Consider the following 20,605-nt stretch of genomic DNA (forward strand, 5'->3'; position numbering starts at 1 on the left):
CTTTCTGATCTGTGCATTCAGCTAACAGAGTTAAACCATACTTTTGATTGAGCAGATCTGAACACTCTTTCTGTTGAAAATGCAACTGGATATTTGGAGCGCTAAGAGCGTAGTAGTGGAAAAAGGAATATATTCAAATATAAACTACACAGAAGCATTCTGTGAAACTCCTTTCTGATCTGAGCATTCAGCTAACAGAGTTAAACCATACTTTTGATTGAGCAGTTTTGAAACACTCTGTCTGTAGAAAATGCAACTGGACATTCGTAGCGCTAAGTGGGTAATAGTGGAAAAGAGAATATGTTCAAATATAAACTACACAGAAGCATTGTATGAAACTTCTTTCTGTTCTGTGCATTCAACTAACAGAGTTGAACCTTACTTTTGATTGAGCCGTTCTGAAACACTCTTTCTGTAGAAACTGCAATTGGACATTCTGAGCGCTAAGAGGCCTATATTGGGAAAAAGAATGTCTACAAATAAAAACTACACAGAAGAATTGTGTGAAACTTCTTTCTGTTCTGTTTGTTCAACTAAAAGAGTTGAACCTTAGTTTTGATTGAGCCGTTCTGAAACACTCTTTCTGTAGAAAATGCAAGTGGAGATTCGGAGCGCTAAGAGGGTAATAGTGGAAAAAGGAATGTCTCCAAATATAAACTACACAGAATCATTCTGTGAAACTCCTTTCTGATCTGTGCATTCAGCTAACAGAGTTAAACCATACTTTTGATTGAGCAGATCTGAACACTCTTTCTGTAGAAAATGCAACTGGACATTTGGAGCGCTAAGAGAGTAGTAGTGGAAAAAGGAATATATTCAAATATAAACTACACAGAAGCATTCTGTGAAACTTCTTTCTGATCTGAGCATTCAGCTAACAGAGTTAAACCATACTTTTGATTGAGCAGTTTTGAAACACTCTGTCTGTAGAAAATGCAACTGGACATTCGTAGCGCTAAGTGGGTAATAGTGGAAAAAAGAATATGTTCAAATATAAACTACACAGAAGCATTGTATGAAACTTCTTTCTGTTCTGTGCATTCAACTAACAGAGTTGAACCTTACTTTTGATTGAGCCTTTCTGAAACACTCTTTCTGTAGAAACTGCAATTGGACATTCTGAGCCCTAACAGGCCTTTATTGGGAAAAATAATATCTTCAAATAAAAACTACACAGAAGCATTGTGTGAAACTTATTTCTGATATGTTCATTAAGCTAACAGAGTTAAACCATACTTTTGATTGCGCAGTTCTGAACACTCTTTCTGTAGAAAATGCAAGTGGACATTCGGAGCGCTAAGAGGGTAATAGTGGAAAAAGGAATATATTCAAAAATAAACTACACAGTAGCATTCTGTGAAAATTCTTTCTGTTCTGTGCATTCAACTAACAGATTTGAACCTTAGTTTTGATTGAGCCGTTCTGAAACACTCTTTCTGTAGAAACTGCAATTGGACATGCTAAGCGCTAAGAGGCCTACATTGGGAAAAAGAATATCTTCAAATAAAAACTACACAGATGCATTCTGTGAAACTTATTTCTGATCTGTAAATTCAGTTAACAGAGATAAAACATATTTTTGATTGAGCAGTTATGAAACACTCATTTTGTAGAAAATGCAAGTGGAGATTCGGAGCGCTAAGAGGGTAATAGTGGAAAAAGGAATGTCTTCAAATATAAACTACACAGAATCATTCGGTGAAACTTCTTTCTGATTTGTGCATTCAGCTAACAGAGTTAAACCATACTTTTGATTGAGCAGATCTGAACACTATTTCTGTTGAAAATGCAACTGGACATTTGGAGCGCTAAGAGCGTAGTAGTGGAAAAAGGAATATATTCAAATATAAACTACACAGAAGCATTCTGTGAAACTTCTTTCTGATCTGAGCATTCAGCTAACAGAGTTAAACCATACTTTTGATTGAGCAGTTTTGAAACCCTCTGTCTGTAGAAAATGCAACTGGACATTCGTAGCGCTAAGTGGGTAATAGTGGAAAAGAGAATATGTTCAAATAGAAACTACACAGCAGCATTGTATGCAACTTCTTTCTGTTCTGTGCATTCAACTAACAGAGTTGAACCTTACTTTTGATTGAGCCGTTCTGAAACACTCTTTCTGTAGAAACTGCCATTGGACATTCTGAGCGCTAAGAGGCCTATATTGGGAAAAAGAATGTCTACAAATAAAAACTACACAGAAGAATTGTGTGAAACTTCTTTCTGTTCTGTTTGTTCAACTAAAAGAGTTGAACCTTAGTTTTGATTGAGCCGTTCTGAAACACTCTTTCTGTAGAAAATGCAAGTGGAGATTCGGAGCGCTAAGAGGGTAATAGTGGAAAAAGGAATGTCTCCAAATATAAACTACACAGAATCATTCTGTGAAACTTCTTTCTGATCTGTGCATTCAGCTAACAGAGTTAAACCATACTTTTGATTGAGCAGATCTGAACACTCTTTCTGTAGAAAACGCAACTGGACATTTGGAGCGCTAAGAGAGTAGTAGTGGAAAAAGGAATATATTCAAATATAAACTACACAGAAGCATTCTGTGAAACTTCTTTCTGATCTGAGCATTCAGCTAACAGAGTTAAACCATACTTTTGATTGAGCAGTTTTGAAACACTCTGTCTGTAGAAAATGCAACTGGACATTCGTAGCGCTAAGTGGGTAATAGTGGAAAAAAGAATATGTTCAAATATAAACTACACAGAAGCATTGTATGAAACTTCTTTCTGTTCTGTGCATTCAACTAACAGAGTTGAACCTTACTTTTGATTGAGCCTTTCTGAAACACTCTTTCTGTAGAAACTGCAATTGGACATTCTGAGCGCTAAGAGGCCTATATTGGGAAAAATAATATCTTCAAATAAAAACTACACAGAAGCATTGTGTGAAACTTATTTCTGATATGTTCATTAAGCTAACAGAGTTAAACCATTCTTTTGATTGCGCAGTTCTGAACACTCTTTCTGTAGAAAATGCAAGTGGACATTCGGAGCGCTAAGATGGTAATAGTGGAAAAAGGAATATATTCAAAAATAAACTACACAGTAGCATTCTGTGAAAATTCTTTCTGTTCTGTGCATTCAACTAACAGATTTGAACCTTACATTTGATTGAGCCGTTCTGAAACACTCTTTCTGTAGAAACTGCAATTGGACATGCTAAGCGCTAAGAGGCCTACATTGGGAAAAAGAATATCTTCAAATAAAAACTACACAGATGCATTCTGTGAAACTTATTTCTGATCTGTAAATTCAGTTAACAGAGATAAAACATATTTTTGATTGAGCAGTTATGAAACACTCTTTTTGTAGAAAATGCAAGTGGAGATTCGGAGCGCTAAGAGGGTAATAGTGGAAAAAGGAATGTCTTCAAATATAAACTACACAGAATCATTTGGTGAAACTTCTTTCTGATCTGTGCATTCAGCTAACAGAGTTAAACCATACTTTTGATTGAGCAGATCTGAACACTCTTTCTGTTGAAAATGCAACTGGATATTTGGAGCGCTAAGAGCGTAGTAGTGGAAAAAGGAATATATTCAAATATAAACTACACAGAAGCATTCTGTGAAACTCCTTTCTGATCTGAGCATTCAGCTAACAGAGTTAAACCATACTTTTGATTGAGCAGTTTTGAAACACTCTGTCTGTAGAAAATGCAACTGGACATTCGTAGCGCTAAGTGGGTAATAGTGGAAAAGAGAATATGTTCAAATATAAACTACACAGAAGCATTGTATGAAACTTCTTTCTGTTCTGTGCATTCAACTAACAGAGTTGAACCTTACTTTTGATTGAGCCGTTCTGAAACACTCTTTCTGTAGAAACTGCAATTGGACATTCTGAGCGCTAAGAGGCCTTTATTGGGAAAAAGAATGTCTACAAATAAAAACTACACAGAAGAATTGTGTGAAACTTCTTTCTGTTCTGTTTGTTCAACTAAAAGAGTTGAACCTTAGTTTTGATTGAGCCGTTCTGAAACACTCTTTCTGTAGAAAATGCAAGTGGAGATTCGGAGCGCTAAGAGGGTAATAGTGGAAAAAGGAATGTCTCCAAATATAAACTACACAGAATCATTCTGTGAAACTTCTTTCTGATCTGTGCATTCAGCTAACAGAGTTAAACCATACTTTTGATTGAGCAGATCTGAACACTCTTTCTGTAGAAAATGCAACTGGACATTTGGAGCGCTAAGAGAGTAGTAGTGGAAAAAGGAATATATTCAAATATAAACTACACAGAAGCATTCTGTGAAACTTCTTTCTGATCTGAGCATTCAGCTAACAGAATTAAACCATACTTATGATTGAGCAGTTTTGAAACACTCTGTCTGTAGAAAATGCAACTGGACATTCGTAGCGCTAAGTGGGTAATAGTGGAAAAAAGAATATGTTCAAATATAAACTACACAGAAGCATTGTATGAAACTTCTTTCTGTTCTGTGCATTCAACTAACAGAGTTGAACCTTACTTTTGATTGAGCCTTTCTGAAACACTCTTTCTGTAGAAACTGCAATTGGTCATTCTGAGCGCTAAGAGGCCTCTATTGGGAAAAATAATATCTTCAAATAAAAACTACACAGAAGCATTGTGTGAAACTTATTTCTGATATGTTCATTAAGCTAACAGAGTTAAACCATACTTTTGATTGCGCAGTTCTGAACACTCTTTCTGTAGAAAATGCAAGTGGACATTCGGAGCGCTAAGAGGGTAATAGTTGAAAAAGGAATATATTCAAATATAAACTACACAGTAGCATTCTGTGAAAATTCTTTCTGTTCTGTGCATTCAACTAACAGAGTTGAACCTTACTTTTGATTGAGCCGTTCTGAAACACTCTTTCTGTAGAAACTGCAATTGGACATGCTAAGCGCTAAGAGGCCTACATTGGGAAAAAGAATATCTTCAAATAAAAACTACACAGATGCATTCTGTGAAACTTATTTCTGATCTGTAAATTCAGTTAACAGAGATAAAACATATTTTTGATTGAGCAGTTATGAAACACTCTTTTTGTAGAAAATGCAAGTGGAGATTCGGAGCGCTAAGAGGGTAATAGTGGAAAAAGGAATGTCTTCAAATATAAACTACACAGAATCATTCGGTGAAACTTCTTTCTGATCTGTGCATTCAGCTAACAGAGTTAAACCATACTTTTGATTGAGCAGATCTGAACACTATTTCTGTTGAAAATGCAACTGGACATTTGGAGCGCTAAGAGCGTAGTAGTGGAAAAAGGAATATATTCAAATATAAACTACACAGAAGCATTCTGTGAAACTTCTTTCTGATCTGAGCATTCAGCTAACAGAGTTAAACCATACTTTTGATTGAGCAGTTTTGAAACCCTCTGTCTGTAGAAAATGCAACTGGACATTCGTAGCGCTAAGTGGGTAATAGTGGAAAAGAGAATATGTTCAAATAGAAACTACACAGCAGCATTGTATGCAACTTCTTTCTGTTCTGTGCATTCAACTAACAGAGTTGAACCTTACTTTTGATTGAGCCGTTCTGAAACACTCTTTCTGTAGAAACTGCCATTGGACATTCTGAGCGCTAAGAGGCCTATATTGGGAAAAAGAATGTCTACAAATAAAAACTACACAGAAGAATTGTGTGAAACTTCTTTCTGTTCTGTTTGTTCAACTAAAAGAGTTGAACCTTAGTTTTGATTGAGCCGTTCTGAAACACTCTTTCTGTAGAAAATGCAAGTGGAGATTCGGAGCGCTAAGAGGGTAATAGTGGAAAAAGGAATGTCTCCAAATATAAACTACACAGAATCATTCTGTGAAACTTCTTTCTGATCTGTGCATTCAGCTAACAGAGTTAAACCATACTTTTGATTGAGCAGATCTGAACACTCTTTCTGTAGAAAACGCAACTGGACATTTGGAGCGCTAAGAGAGTAGTAGTGGAAAAAGGAATATATTCAAATATAAACTACACAGAAGCATTCTGTGAAACTTCTTTCTGATCTGAGCATTCAGCTAACAGAGTTAAACCATACTTTTGATTGAGCAGTTTTGAAACACTCTGTCTGTAGAAAATGCAACTGGACATTCGTAGCGCTAAGTGGGTAATAGTGGAAAAAAGAATATGTTCAAATATAAACTACACAGAAGCATTGTATGAAACTTCTTTCTGTTCTGTGCATTCAACTAACAGAGTTGAACCTTACTTTTGATTGAGCCTTTCTGAAACACTCTTTCTGTAGAAACTGCAATTGGACATTCTGAGCGCTAAGAGGCCTATATTGGGAAAAATAATATCTTCAAATAAAAACTACACAGAAGCATTGTGTGAAACTTATTTCTGATATGTTCATTAAGCTAACAGAGTTAAACCATTCTTTTGATTGCGCAGTTCTGAACACTCTTTCTGTAGAAAATGCAAGTGGACATTCGGAGCGCTAAGATGGTAATAGTGGAAAAAGGAATATATTCAAAAATAAACTACACAGTAGCATTCTGTGAAAATTCTTTCTGTTCTGTGCATTCAACTAACAGATTTGAACCTTACATTTGATTGAGCCGTTCTGAAACACTCTTTCTGTAGAAACTGCAATTGGACATGCTAAGCGCTAAGAGGCCTACATTGGGAAAAAGAATATCTTCAAATAAAAACTACACAGATGCATTCTGTGAAACTTATTTCTGATCTGTAAATTCAGTTAACAGAGATAAAACATATTTTTGATTGAGCAGTTATGAAACACTCTTTTTGTAGAAAATGCAAGTGGAGATTCGGAGCGCTAAGAGGGTAATAGTGGAAAAAGGAATGTCTTCAAATATAAACTACACAGAATCATTTGGTGAAACTTCTTTCTGATCTGTGCATTCAGCTAACAGAGTTAAACCATACTTTTGATTGAGCAGATCTGAACACTCTTTCTGTTGAAAATGCAACTGGATATTTGGAGCGCTAAGAGCGTAGTAGTGGAAAAAGGAATATATTCAAATATAAACTACACAGAAGCATTCTGTGAAACTCCTTTCTGATCTGAGCATTCAGCTAACAGAGTTAAACCATACTTTTGATTGAGCAGTTTTGAAACACTCTGTCTGTAGAAAATGCAACTGGACATTCGTAGCGCTAAGTGGGTAATAGTGGAAAAGAGAATATGTTCAAATATAAACTACACAGAAGCATTGTATGAAACTTCTTTCTGTTCTGTGCATTCAACTAACAGAGTTGAACCTTACTTTTGATTGAGCCGTTCTGAAACACTCTTTCTGTAGAAACTGCAATTGGACATTCTGAGCGCTAAGAGGCCTATATTGGGAAAAAGAATGTCTACAAATAAAAACTACACAGAAGAATTGTGTGAAACTTCTTTCTGTTCTGTTTGTTCAACTAAAAGAGTTGAACCTTAGTTTTGATTGAGCCGTTCTGAAACACTCTTTCTGTAGAAAATGCAAGTGGAGATTCGGAGCGCTAAGAGGGTAATAGTGGAAAAAGGAATGTCTCCAAATATAAACTACACAGAATCATTCTGTGAAACTCCTTTCTGATCTGTGCATTCAGCTAACAGAGTTAAACCATACTTTTGATTGAGCAGATCTGAACACTCTTTCTGTAGAAAATGCAACTGGACATTTGGAGCGCTAAGAGAGTAGTAGTGGAAAAAGGAATATATTCAAATATAAACTACACAGAAGCATTCTGTGAAACTTCTTTCTGATCTGAGCATTCAGCTAACAGAGTTAAACCATACTTTTGATTGAGCAGTTTTGAAACACTCTGTCTGTAGAAAATGCAACTGGACATTCGTAGCGCTAAGTGGGTAATAGTGGAAAAAAGAATATGTTCAAATATAAACTACACAGAAGCATTGTATGAAACTACTTTCTGTTCTGTGCATTCAACTAACAGAGTTGAACCTTACTTTTGATTGAGCCTTTCTGAAACACTCTTTCTGTAGAAACTGCAATTGGACATTCTGAGCCCTAACAGGCCTTTATTGGGAAAAATAATATCTTCAAATAAAAACTACACAGAAGCATTGTGTGAAACTTATTTCTGATATGTTCATTAAGCTAACAGAGTTAAACCATACTTTTGATTGCGCAGTTCTGAACACTCTTTCTGTAGAAAATGCAAGTGGACATTCGGAGCGCTAAGAGGGTAATAGTGGAAAAAGGAATATATTCAAAAATAAACTACACAGTAGCATTCTGTGAAAATTCTTTCTGTTCTGTGCATTCAACTAACAGATTTGAACCTTAGTTTTGATTGAGCCGTTCTGAAACACTCTTTCTGTAGAAACTGCAATTGGACATGCTAAGCGCTAAGAGGCCTACATTGGGAAAAAGAATATCTTCAAATAAAAACTACACAGATGCATTCTGTGAAACTTATTTCTGATCTGTAAATTCAGTTAACAGAGATAAAACATATTTTTGATTGAGCAGTTATGAAACACTCATTTTGTAGAAAATGCAAGTGGAGATTCGGAGCGCTAAGAGGGTAATAGTGGAAAAAGGAATGTCTTCAAATATAAACTACACAGAATCATTCGGTGAAACTTCTTTCTGATTTGTGCATTCAGCTAACAGAGTTAAACCATACTTTTGATTGAGCAGATCTGAACACTATTTCTGTTGAAAATGCAACTGGACATTTGGAGCGCTAAGAGCGTAGTAGTGGAAAAAGGAATATATTCAAATATAAACTACACAGAAGCATTCTGTGAAACTTCTTTCTGATCTGAGCATTCAGCTAACAGAGTTAAACCATACTTTTGATTGAGCAGTTTTGAAACCCTCTGTCTGTAGAAAATGCAACTGGACATTCGTAGCGCTAAGTGGGTAATAGTGGAAAAGAGAATATGTTCAAATAGAAACTACACAGCAGCATTGTATGCAACTTCTTTCTGTTCTGTGCATTCAACTAACAGAGTTGAACCTTACTTTTGATTGAGCCGTTCTGAAACACTCTTTCTGTAGAAACTGCCATTGGACATTCTGAGCGCTAAGAGGCCTATATTGGGAAAAAGAATGTCTACAAATAAAAACTACACAGAAGAATTGTGTGAAACTTCTTTCTGTTCTGTTTGTTCAACTAAAAGAGTTGAACCTTAGTTTTGATTGAGCCGTTCTGAAACACTCTTTCTGTAGAAAATGCAAGTGGAGATTCGGAGCGCTAAGAGGGTAATAGTGGAAAAAGGAATGTCTCCAAATATAAACTACACAGAATCATTCTGTGAAACTTCTTTCTGATCTGTGCATTCAGCTAACAGAGTTAAACCATACTTTTGATTGAGCAGATCTGAACACTCTTTCTGTAGAAAACGCAACTGGACATTTGGAGCGCTAAGAGAGTAGTAGTGGAAAAAGGAATATATTCAAATATAAACTACACAGAAGCATTCTGTGAAACTTCTTTCTGATCTGAGCATTCAGCTAACAGAGTTAAACCATACTTTTGATTGAGCAGTTTTGAAACACTCTGTCTGTAGAAAATGCAACTGGACATTCGTAGCGCTAAGTGGGTAATAGTGGAAAAAAGAATATGTTCAAATATAAACTACACAGAAGCATTGTATGAAACTTCTTTCTGTTCTGTGCATTCAACTAACAGAGTTGAACCTTACTTTTGATTGAGCCTTTCTGAAACACTCTTTCTGTAGAAACTGCAATTGGACATTCTGAGCGCTAAGAGGCCTATATTGGGAAAAATAATATCTTCAAATAAAAACTACACAGAAGCATTGTGTGAAACTTATTTCTGATATGTTCATTAAGCTAACAGAGTTAAACCATTCTTTTGATTGCGCAGTTCTGAACACTCTTTCTGTAGAAAATGCAAGTGGACATTCGGAGCGCTAAGATGGTAATAGTGGAAAAAGGAATATATTCAAAAATAAACTACACAGTAGCATTCTGTGAAAATTCTTTCTGTTCTGTGCATTCAACTAACAGATTTGAACCTTACATTTGATTGAGCCGTTCTGAAACACTCTTTCTGTAGAAACTGCAATTGGACATGCTAAGCGCTAAGAGGCCTACATTGGGAAAAAGAATATCTTCAAATAAAAACTACACAGATGCATTCTGTGAAACTTATTTCTGATCTGTAAATTCAGTTAACAGAGATAAAACATATTTTTGATTGAGCAGTTATGAAACACTCTTTTTGTAGAAAATGCAAGTGGAGATTCGGAGCGCTAAGAGGGTAATAGTGGAAAAAGGAATGTCTTCAAATATAAACTACACAGAATCATTTGGTGAAACTTCTTTCTGATCTGTGCATTCAGCTAACAGAGTTAAACCATACTTTTGATTGAGCAGATCTGAACACTCTTTCTGTTGAAAATGCAACTGGATATTTGGAGCGCTAAGAGCGTAGTAGTGGAAAAAGGAATATATTCAAATATAAACTACACAGAAGCATTCTGTGAAACTCCTTTCTGATCTGAGCATTCAGCTAACAGAGTTAAACCATACTTTTGATTGAGCAGTTTTGAAACACTCTGTCTGTAGAAAATGCAACTGGACATTCGTAGCGCTAAGTGGGTAATAGTGGAAAAGAGAATATGTTCAAATATAAACTACACAGAAGCATTGTATGAAACTTCTTTCTGTTCTGTGCATTCAACTAACAGAGTTGAACCTTACTTTTGATTGAGCCGTTCTGAAACACTCTTTCTGTAGAAACTGCAATTGGACATTCTGAGCGCTAAGAGGCCTTTATTGGGAAAAAGAATGTCTACAAATAAAAACTACACAGAAGAATTGTGTGAAACTTCTTTCTGTTCTGTTTGTTCAACTAAAAGAGTTGAACCTTAGTTTTGATTGAGCCGTTCTGAAACACTCTTTCTGTAGAAAATGCAAGTGGAGATTCGGAGCGCTAAGAGGGTAATAGTGGAAAAAGGAATGTCTCCAAATATAAACTACACAGAATCATTCTGTGAAACTTCTTTCTGATCTGTGCATTCAGCTAACAGAGTTAAACCATACTTTTGATTGAGCAGATCTGAACACTCTTTCTGTAGAAAATGCAACTGGACATTTGGAGCGCTAAGAGAGTAGTAGTGGAAAAAGGAATATATTCAAATATAAACTACACAGAAGCATTCTGTGAAACTTCTTTCTGATCTGAGCATTCAGCTAACAGAATTAAACCATACTTATGATTGAGCAGTTTTGAAACACTCTGTCTGTAGAAAATGCAACTGGACATTCGTAGCGCTAAGTGGGTAATAGTGGAAAAAAGAATATGTTCAAATATAAACTACACAGAAGCATTGTATGAAACTTCTTTCTGTTCTGTGCATTCAACTAACAGAGTTGAACCTTACTTTTGATTGAGCCTTTCTGAAACACTCTTTCTGTAGAAACTGCAATTGGTCATTCTGAGCGCTAAGAGGCCTCTATTGGGAAAAATAATATCTTCAAATAAAAACTACACAGAAGCATTGTGTGAAACTTATTTCTGATATGTTCATTAAGCTAACAGAGTTAAACCATACTTTTGATTGCGCAGTTCTGAACACTCTTTCTGTAGAAAATGCAAGTGGACATTCGGAGCGCTAAGAGGGTAATAGTTGAAAAAGGAATATATTCAAATATAAACTACACAGTAGCATTCTGTGAAAATTCTTTCTGTTCTGTGCATTCAACTAACAGAGTTGAACCTTACTTTTGATTGAGCCGTTCTGAAACACTCTTTCTGTAGAAACTGCAATTGGACATGCTAAGCGCTAAGAGGCCTACATTGGGAAAAAGAATATCTTCAAATAAAAACTACACAGATGCATTCTGTGAAACTTATTTCTGATCTGTAAATTCAGTTAACAGAGATAAAACATATTTTTGATTGAGCAGTTATGAAACACTCTTTTTGTAGAAAATGCAAGTGGAGATTCGGAGCGCTAAGAGGGTAATAGTGGAAAAAGGAATGTCTTCAAATATAAACTACACAGAATCATTCGGTGAAACTTCTTTCTGATCTGTGCATTCAGCTAACAGAGTTAAACCATACTTTTGATTGAGCAGATCTGAACACTATTTCTGTTGAAAATGCAACTGGACATTTGGAGCGCTAAGAGCGTAGTAGTGGAAAAAGGAATATATTCAAATATAAACTACACAGAAGCATTCTGTGAAACTTCTTTCTGATCTGAGCATTCAGCTAACAGAGTTAAACCATACTTTTGATTGAGCAGTTTTGAAACCCTCTGTCTGTAGAAAATGCAACTGGACATTCGTAGCGCTAAGTGGGTAATAGTGGAAAAGAGAATATGTTCAAATAGAAACTACACAGCAGCATTGTATGCAACTTCTTTCTGTTCTGTGCATTCAACTAACAGAGTTGAACCTTACTTTTGATTGAGCCGTTCTGAAACACTCTTTCTGTAGAAACTGCCATTGGACATTCTGAGCGCTAAGAGGCCTATATTGGGAAAAAGAATGTCTACAAATAAAAACTACACAGAAGAATTGTGTGAAACTTCTTTCTGTTCTGTTTGTTCAACTAAAAGAGTTGAACCTTAGTTTTGATTGAGCCGTTCTGAAACACTCTTTCTGTAGAAAATGCAAGTGGAGATTCGGAGCGCTAAGAGGGTAATAGTGGAAAAAGGAATGTCTCCAAATATAAACTACACAGAATCATTCTGTGAAACTTCTTTCTGATCTGTGCATTCAGCTAACAGAGTTAAACCATACTTTTGATTGAGCAGATCTGAACACTCTTTCTGTAGAAAACGCAACTGGACATTTGGAGCGCTAAGAGAGTAGTAGTGGAAAAAGGAATATATTCAAATATAAACTACACAGAAGCATTCTGTGAAACTTCTTTCTGATCTGAGCATTCAGCTAACAGAGTTAAACCATACTTTTGATTGAGCAGTTTTGAAACACTCTGTCTGTAGAAAATGCAACTGGACATTCGTAGCGCTAAGTGGGTAATAGTGGAAAAAAGAATATGTTCAAATATAAACTACACAGAAGCATTGTATGAAACTTCTTTCTGTTCTGTGCATTCAACTAACAGAGTTGAACCTTACTTTTGATTGAGCCTTTCTGAAACACTCTTTCTGTAGAAACTGCAATTGGACATTCTGAGCGCTAAGAGGCCTATATTGGGAAAAATAATATCTTCAAATAAAAACTACACAGAAGCATTGTGTGAAACTTATTTCTGATATGTTCATTAAGCTAACAGAGTTAAACCATTCTTTTGATTGCGCAGTTCTGAACACTCTTTCTGTAGAAAATGCAAGTGGACATTCGGAGCGCTAAGATGGTAATAGTGGAAAAAGGAATATATTCAAAAATAAACTACACAGTAGCATTCTGTGAAAATTCTTTCTGTTCTGTGCATTCAACTAACAGATTTGAACCTTACATTTGATTGAGCCGTTCTGAAACACTCTTTCTGTAGAAACTGCAATTGGACATGCTAAGCGCTAAGAGGCCTACATTGGGAAAAAGAATATCTTCAAATAAAAACTACACAGATGCATTCTGTGAAACTTATTTCTGATCTGTAAATTCAGTTAACAGAGATAAAACATATTTTTGATTGAGCAGTTATGAAACACTCTTTTTGTAGAAAATGCAAGTGGAGATTCGGAGCGCTAAGAGGGTAATAGTGGAAAAAGGAATGTCTTCAAATATAAACTACACAGAATCATTTGGTGAAACTTCTTTCTGATCTGTGCATTCAGCTAACAGAGTTAAACCATACTTTTGATTGAGCAGATCTGAACACTCTTTCTGTTGAAAATGCAACTGGATATTTGGAGCGCTAAGAGCGTAGTAGTGGAAAAAGGAATATATTCAAATATAAACTACACAGAAGCATTCTGTGAAACTCCTTTCTGATCTGAGCATTCAGCTAACAGAGTTAAACCATACTTTTGATTGAGCAGTTTTGAAACACTCTGTCTGTAGAAAATGCAACTGGACATTCGTAGCGCTAAGTGGGTAATAGTGGAAAAGAGAATATGTTCAAATATAAACTACACAGAAGCATTGTATGAAACTTCTTTCTGTTCTGTGCATTCAACTAACAGAGTTGAACCTTACTTTTGATTGAGCCGTTCTGAAACACTCTTTCTGTAGAAACTGCAATTGGACATTCTGAGCGCTAAGAGGCCTATATTGGGAAAAAGAATGTCTACAAATAAAAACTACACAGAAGAATTGTGTGAAACTTCTTTCTGTTCTGTTTGTTCAACTAAAAGAGTTGAACCTTAGTTTTGATTGAGCCGTTCTGAAACACTCTTTCTGTAGAAAATGCAAGTGGAGATTCGGAGCGCTAAGAGGGTAATAGTGGAAAAAGGAATGTCTCCAAATATAAACTACACAGAATCATTCTGTGAAACTTCTTTCTGATCTGTGCATTCAGCTAACAGAGTTAAACCATACTTTTGATTGAGCAGATCTGAACACTCTTTCTGTAGAAAATGCAACTGGACATTTGGAGCGCTAAGAGAGTAGTAGTGGAAAAAGGAATATATTCAAATATAAACTACACAGAAGCATTCTGTGAAACTTCTTTCTGATCTGAGCATTCAGCTAACAGAATTAAACCATACTTATGATTGAGCAGTTTTGAAACACTCTGTCTGTAGAAAATGCAACTGGACATTCGTAGCGCTAAGTGGGTAATAGTGGAAAAAAGAATATGTTCAAATATAAACTACACAGAAGCATTGTATGAAACTTCTTTCTGTTCTGTGCATTCAACTAACAGAGTTGAACCTTACTTTTGATTGAGCCTTTCTGAAACACTCTTTCTGTAGAAACTGCAATTGGTCATTCTGAGCGCTAAGAGGCCTCTATTGGGAAAAATAATATCTTCAAATAAAAACTACACAGAAGCATTGTGTGAAACTTATTTCTGATATGTTCATTAAGCTAACAGAGTTAAACCATACTTTTGATTGCGCAGTTCTGAACACTCTTTCTGTAGAAAATGCAAGTGGACATTCGGAGCGCTAAGAGGGTAATAGTTGAAAAAGGAATATATTCAAATATGAACTACACAGTAGCATTCTGTGAAAATTCTTTCTGTTCTGTGCATTCAACTAACAGAGTTGAACCTTACTTTTGATTGAGCCGTTCTGAAACACTCTTTCTGTAGAAACTGCAATTGGACATGCTAAGCGCTAAGAGGCCTACATTGGGAAAAAGAATATCTTCAAATAAAAACTACACAGATGCATTCTGTGAAACTTATTTCTGTTCTGTAAATTCAGTTAACAGAGATAAAACATATTTTTGATTGAGCAGTTATGAAACACTCTTTTTGTAGAAAATGCAAGTGGAGATTCGGAGCGCTAAGAGGGTAATAGTGGAAAAAGGAATGTCTTCAAATATAAACTACACAGAATCATTCGGTGAAACTTCTTTCTGATCTGTGCATTCAGCTAACAGAGTTAAACCATACTTTTGATTGAGCAGATCTGAACACTCTTTCTGTTGTAAATGCAACTGGACATTTGGAGCGCTAAGAGCGTAGTAGTGGAAAAAGGAATATATTCAAACATAAACTACACAGAAGCATTCTGTGAAACTTCTTTCTGATCTGAGCATTCAGCTAACAGAGTTAAACCATACTTTTGATTGAGCAGTTTTGAAACCCTCTGTCTGTAGAAAATGCAACTGGACATTCGTAGCGCTAAGTGGGTAATAGTGGAAAAGAGAATATGTTCAAATAGAAACTACACAGCAGCATTGTATGCAACTTCTTTCTGTTCTGTGCATTCAACTAACAGAGTTGAACCTTACTTTTGATTGAGCCGTTCTGAAACACTCTTTCTGTAGAAACTGCCATTGGACATTCTGAGCGCTAAGAGGCCTATATTGGGAAAAAGAATGTCTACAAATAAAAACTACACAGAAGAATTGTGTGAAACTTCTTTCTGTTCTGTTTGTTCAACTAAAAGAGTTGAACCTTAGTTTTGATTGAGCCGTTCTGAAACACTCTTTCTGTAGAAAATGCAAGTGGAGATTCGGAGCGCTAAGAGGGTAATAGTGGAAAAAGGAATGTCTCCAAATATAAACTACACAGAATCATTCTGTGAAACTTCTTTCTGATCTGTGCATTCAGCTAACAGAGTTAAACCATACTTTTGATTGAGCAGATCTGAACACTCTTTCTGTAGAAAACGCAACTGGACATTTGGAGCGCTAAGAGAGTAGTAGTGGAAAAAGGAATATATTCAAATATAAACTACACAGAAGCATTCTGTGAAACTTCTTTCTGATCTGAGCATTCAGCTAACAGAGTTAAACCATACTTTTGATTGAGCAGTTTTGAAACACTCTGTCTGTAGAAAATGCAACTGGACATTCGTAGCGCTAAGTGGGTAATAGTGGAAAAAAGAATATGTTCAAATATAAACTACACAGAAGCATTGTATGAAACTTCTTTCTGTTCTGTGCATTCAACTAACAGAGTTGAACCTTACTTTTGATTGAGCCTTTCTGAAACACTCTTTCTGTAGAAACTGCAATTGGACATTCTGAGCGCTAAGAGGCCTATATTGGGAAAAATAATATCTTCAAATAAAAACTACACAGAAGCATTGTGTGAAACTTATTTCTGATATGTTCATTAAGCTAACAGAGTTAAACCATTCTTTTGATTGCGCAGTTCTGAACACTCTTTCTGTAGAAAATGCAAGTGGACATTCGGAGCGCTAAGATGGTAATAGTGGAAAAAGGAATATATTCAAAAATAAACTACACAGTAGCATTCTGTGAAAATTCTTTCTGTTCTGTGCATTCAACTAACAGATTTGAACCTTACATTTGATTGAGCCGTTCTGAAACACTCTTTCTGTAGAAACTGCAATTGGACATGCTAAGCGCTAAGAGGCCTACATTGGGAAAAAGAATATCTTCAAATAAAAACTACACAGATGCATTCTGTGAAACTTATTTCTGATCTGTAAATTCAGTTAACAGAGATAAAACATATTTTTGATTGAGCAGTTATGAAACACTCTTTTTGTAGAAAATGCAAGTGGAGATTCGGAGCGCTAAGGGGGTAATAGTGGAAAAAGGAATGTCTTCAAATATAAACTACACAGAATCATTTGGTGAAACTTCTTTCTGATCTGTGCATTCAGCTAACAGAGTTAAACCATACTTTTGATTGAGCAGATCTGAACACTCTTTCTGTTGAAAATGCAACTGGATATTTGGAGCGCTAAGAGCGTAGTAGTGGAAAAAGGAATATATTCAAATATAAACTACACAGAAGCATTCTGTGAAACTCCTTTCTGATCTGAGCATTCAGCTAACAGAGTTAAACCATACTTTTGATTGAGCAGTTTTGAAACACTCTGTCTGTAGAAAATGCAACTGGACATTCGTAGCGCTAAGTGGGTAATAGTGGAAAAGAGAATATGTTCAAATATAAACTACACAGAAGCATTGTATGAAACTTCTTTCTGTTCTGTGCATTCAACTAACAGAGTTGAACCTTACTTTTGATTGAGCCGTTCTGAAACACTCTTTCTGTAGAAACTGCAATTGGACATTCTGAGCGCTAAGAGGCCTTTATTGGGAAAAAGAATGTCTACAAATAAAAACTACACAGAAGAATTGTGTGAAACTTCTTTCTGTTCTGTTTGTTCAACTAAAAGAGTTGAACCTTAGTTTTGATTGAGCCGTTCTGAAACACTCTTTCTGTAGAAAATGCAAGTGGAGATTCGGAGCGCTAAGAGGGTAATAGTGGAAAAAGGAATGTCTCCAAATATAAACTACACAGAATCATTCTGTGAAACTTCTTTCTGATCTGTGCATTCAGCTAACAGAGTTAAACCATACTTTTGATTGAGCAGATCTGAACACTCTTTCTGTAGAAAATGCAACTGGACATTTGGAGCGCTAAGAGAGTAGTAGTGGAAAAAGGAATATATTCAAATATAAACTACACAGAAGCATTCTGTGAAACTTCTTTCTGATCTGAGCATTCAGCTAACAGAATTAAACCATACTTATGATTGAGCAGTTTTGAAACACTCTGTCTGTAGAAAATGCAACTGGACATTCGTAGCGCTAAGTGGGTAATAGTGGAAAAAAGAATATGTTCAAATATAAACTACACAGAAGCATTGTATGAAACTTCTTTCTGTTCTGTGCATTCAACTAACAGAGTTGAACCTTACTTTTGATTGAGCCTTTCTGAAACACTCTTTCTGTAGAAACTGCAATTGGTCATTCTGAGCGCTAAGAGGCCTCTATTGGGAAAAATAATATCTTCAAATAAAAACTACACAGAAGCATTGTGTGAAACTTATTTCTGATATGTTCATTAAGCTAACAGAGTTAAACCATACTTTTGATTGCGCAGTTCTGAACACTCTTTCTGTAGAAAATGCAAGTGGACATTCGGAGCGCTAAGAGGGTAATAGTTGAAAAAGGAATATATTCAAATATAAACTACACAGTAGCATTCTGTGAAAATTCTTTCTGTTCTGTGCATTCAACTAACAGAGTTGAACCTTACTTTTGATTGAGCCGTTCTGAAACACTCTTTCTGTAGAAACTGCAATTGGACATGCTAAGCGCTAAGAGGCCTACATTGGGAAAAAGAATATCTTCAAATAAAAACTACACAGATGCATTCTGTGAAACTTATTTCTGATCTGTAAATTCAGTTAACAGAGATAAAACATATTTTTGATTGAGCAGTTATGAAACACTCTTTTTGTAGAAAATGCAAGTGGAGATTCGGAGCGCTAAGAGGGTAATAGTGGAAAAAGGAATGTCTTCAAATATAAACTACACAGAATCATTCGGTGAAACTTCTTTCTGATCTGTGCATTCAGCTAACAGAGTTAAACCATACTTTTGATTGAGCAGATCTGAACACTATTTCTGTTGAAAATGCAACTGGACATTTGGAGCGCTAAGAGCGTAGTAGTGGAAAAAGGAATATATTCAAATATAAACTACACAGAAGCATTCTGTGAAACTTCTTTCTGATCTGAGCATTCAGCTAACAGAGTTAAACCATACTTTTGATTGAGCAGTTTTGAAACCCTCTGTCTGTAGAAAATGCAACTGGACATTCGTAGCGCTAAGTGGGTAATAGTGGAAAAGAGAATATGTTCAAATAGAAACTACACAGCAGCATTGTATGCAACTTCTTTCTGTTCTGTGCATTCAACTAACAGAGTTGAACCTTACTTTTGATTGAGCCGTTCTGAAACACTCTTTCTGTAGAAACTGCCATTGGACATTCTGAGCGCTAAGAGGCCTATATTGGGAAAAAGAATGTCTACAAATAAAAACTACACAGAAGAATTGTGTGAAACTTCTTTCTGTTCTGTTTGTTCAACTAAAAGAGTTGAACCTTAGTTTTGATTGAGCCGTTCTGAAACACTCTTTCTGTAGAAAATGCAAGTGGAGATTCGGAGCGCTAAGAGGGTAATAGTGGAAAAAGGAATGTCTCCAAATATAAACTACACAGAATCATTCTGTGAAACTTCTTTCTGATCTGTGCATTCAGCTAACAGAGTTAAACCATACTTTTGATTGAGCAGATCTGAACACTCTTTCTGTAGAAAACGCAACTGGACATTTGGAGCGCTAAGAGAGTAGTAGTGGAAAAAGGAATATATTCAAATATAAACTACACAGAAGCATTCTGTGAAACTTCTTTCTGATCTGAGCATTCAGCTAACAGAGTTAAACCATACTTTTGATTGAGCAGTTTTGAAACACTCTGTCTGTAGAAAATGCAACTGGACATTCGTAGCGCTAAGTGGGTAATAGTGGAAAAAAGAATATGTTCAAATATAAACTACACAGAAGCATTGTATGAAACTTCTTTCTGTTCTGTGCATTCAACTAACAGAGTTGAACCTTACTTTTGATTGAGCCTTTCTGAAACACTCTTTCTGTAGAAACTGCAATTGGACATTCTGAGCGCTAAGAGGCCTATATTGGGAAAAATAATATCTTCAAATAAAAACTACACAGAAGCATTGTGTGAAACTTATTTCTGATATGTTCATTAAGCTAACAGAGTTAAACCATTCTTTTGATTGCGCAGTTCTGAACACTCTTTCTGTAGAAAATGCAAGTGGACATTCGGAGCGCTAAGATGGTAATAGTGGAAAAAGGAATATATTCAAAAATAAACTACACAGTAGCATTCTGTGAAAATTCTTTCTGTTCTGTGCATTCAACTAACAGATTTGAACCTTACATTTGATTGAGCCGTTCTGAAACACTCTTTCTGTAGAAACTGCAATTGGACATGCTAAGCGCTAAGAGGCCTACATTGGGAAAAAGAATATCTTCAAATAAAAACTACACAGATGCATTCTGTGAAACTTATTTCTGATCTGTAAATTCAGTTAACAGAGATAAAACATATTTTTGATTGAGCAGTTATGAAACACTCTTTTTGTAGAAAATGCAAGTGGAGATTCGGAGCGCTAAGAGGGTAATAGTGGAAAAAGGAATGTCTTCAAATATAAACTACACAGAATCATTTGGTGAAACTTCTTTCTGATCTGTGCATTCAGCTAACAGAGTTAAACCATACTTTTGATTGAGCAGATCTGAACACTCTTTCTGTTGAAAATGCAACTGGATATTTGGAGCGCTAAGAGCGTAGTAGTGGAA

This window comes from Symphalangus syndactylus, chromosome 6, assembly GCF_028878055.3.
Source record: "Symphalangus syndactylus isolate Jambi chromosome 6, NHGRI_mSymSyn1-v2.1_pri, whole genome shotgun sequence".
NCBI lineage: Eukaryota > Metazoa > Chordata > Mammalia > Primates > Hylobatidae > Symphalangus > Symphalangus syndactylus.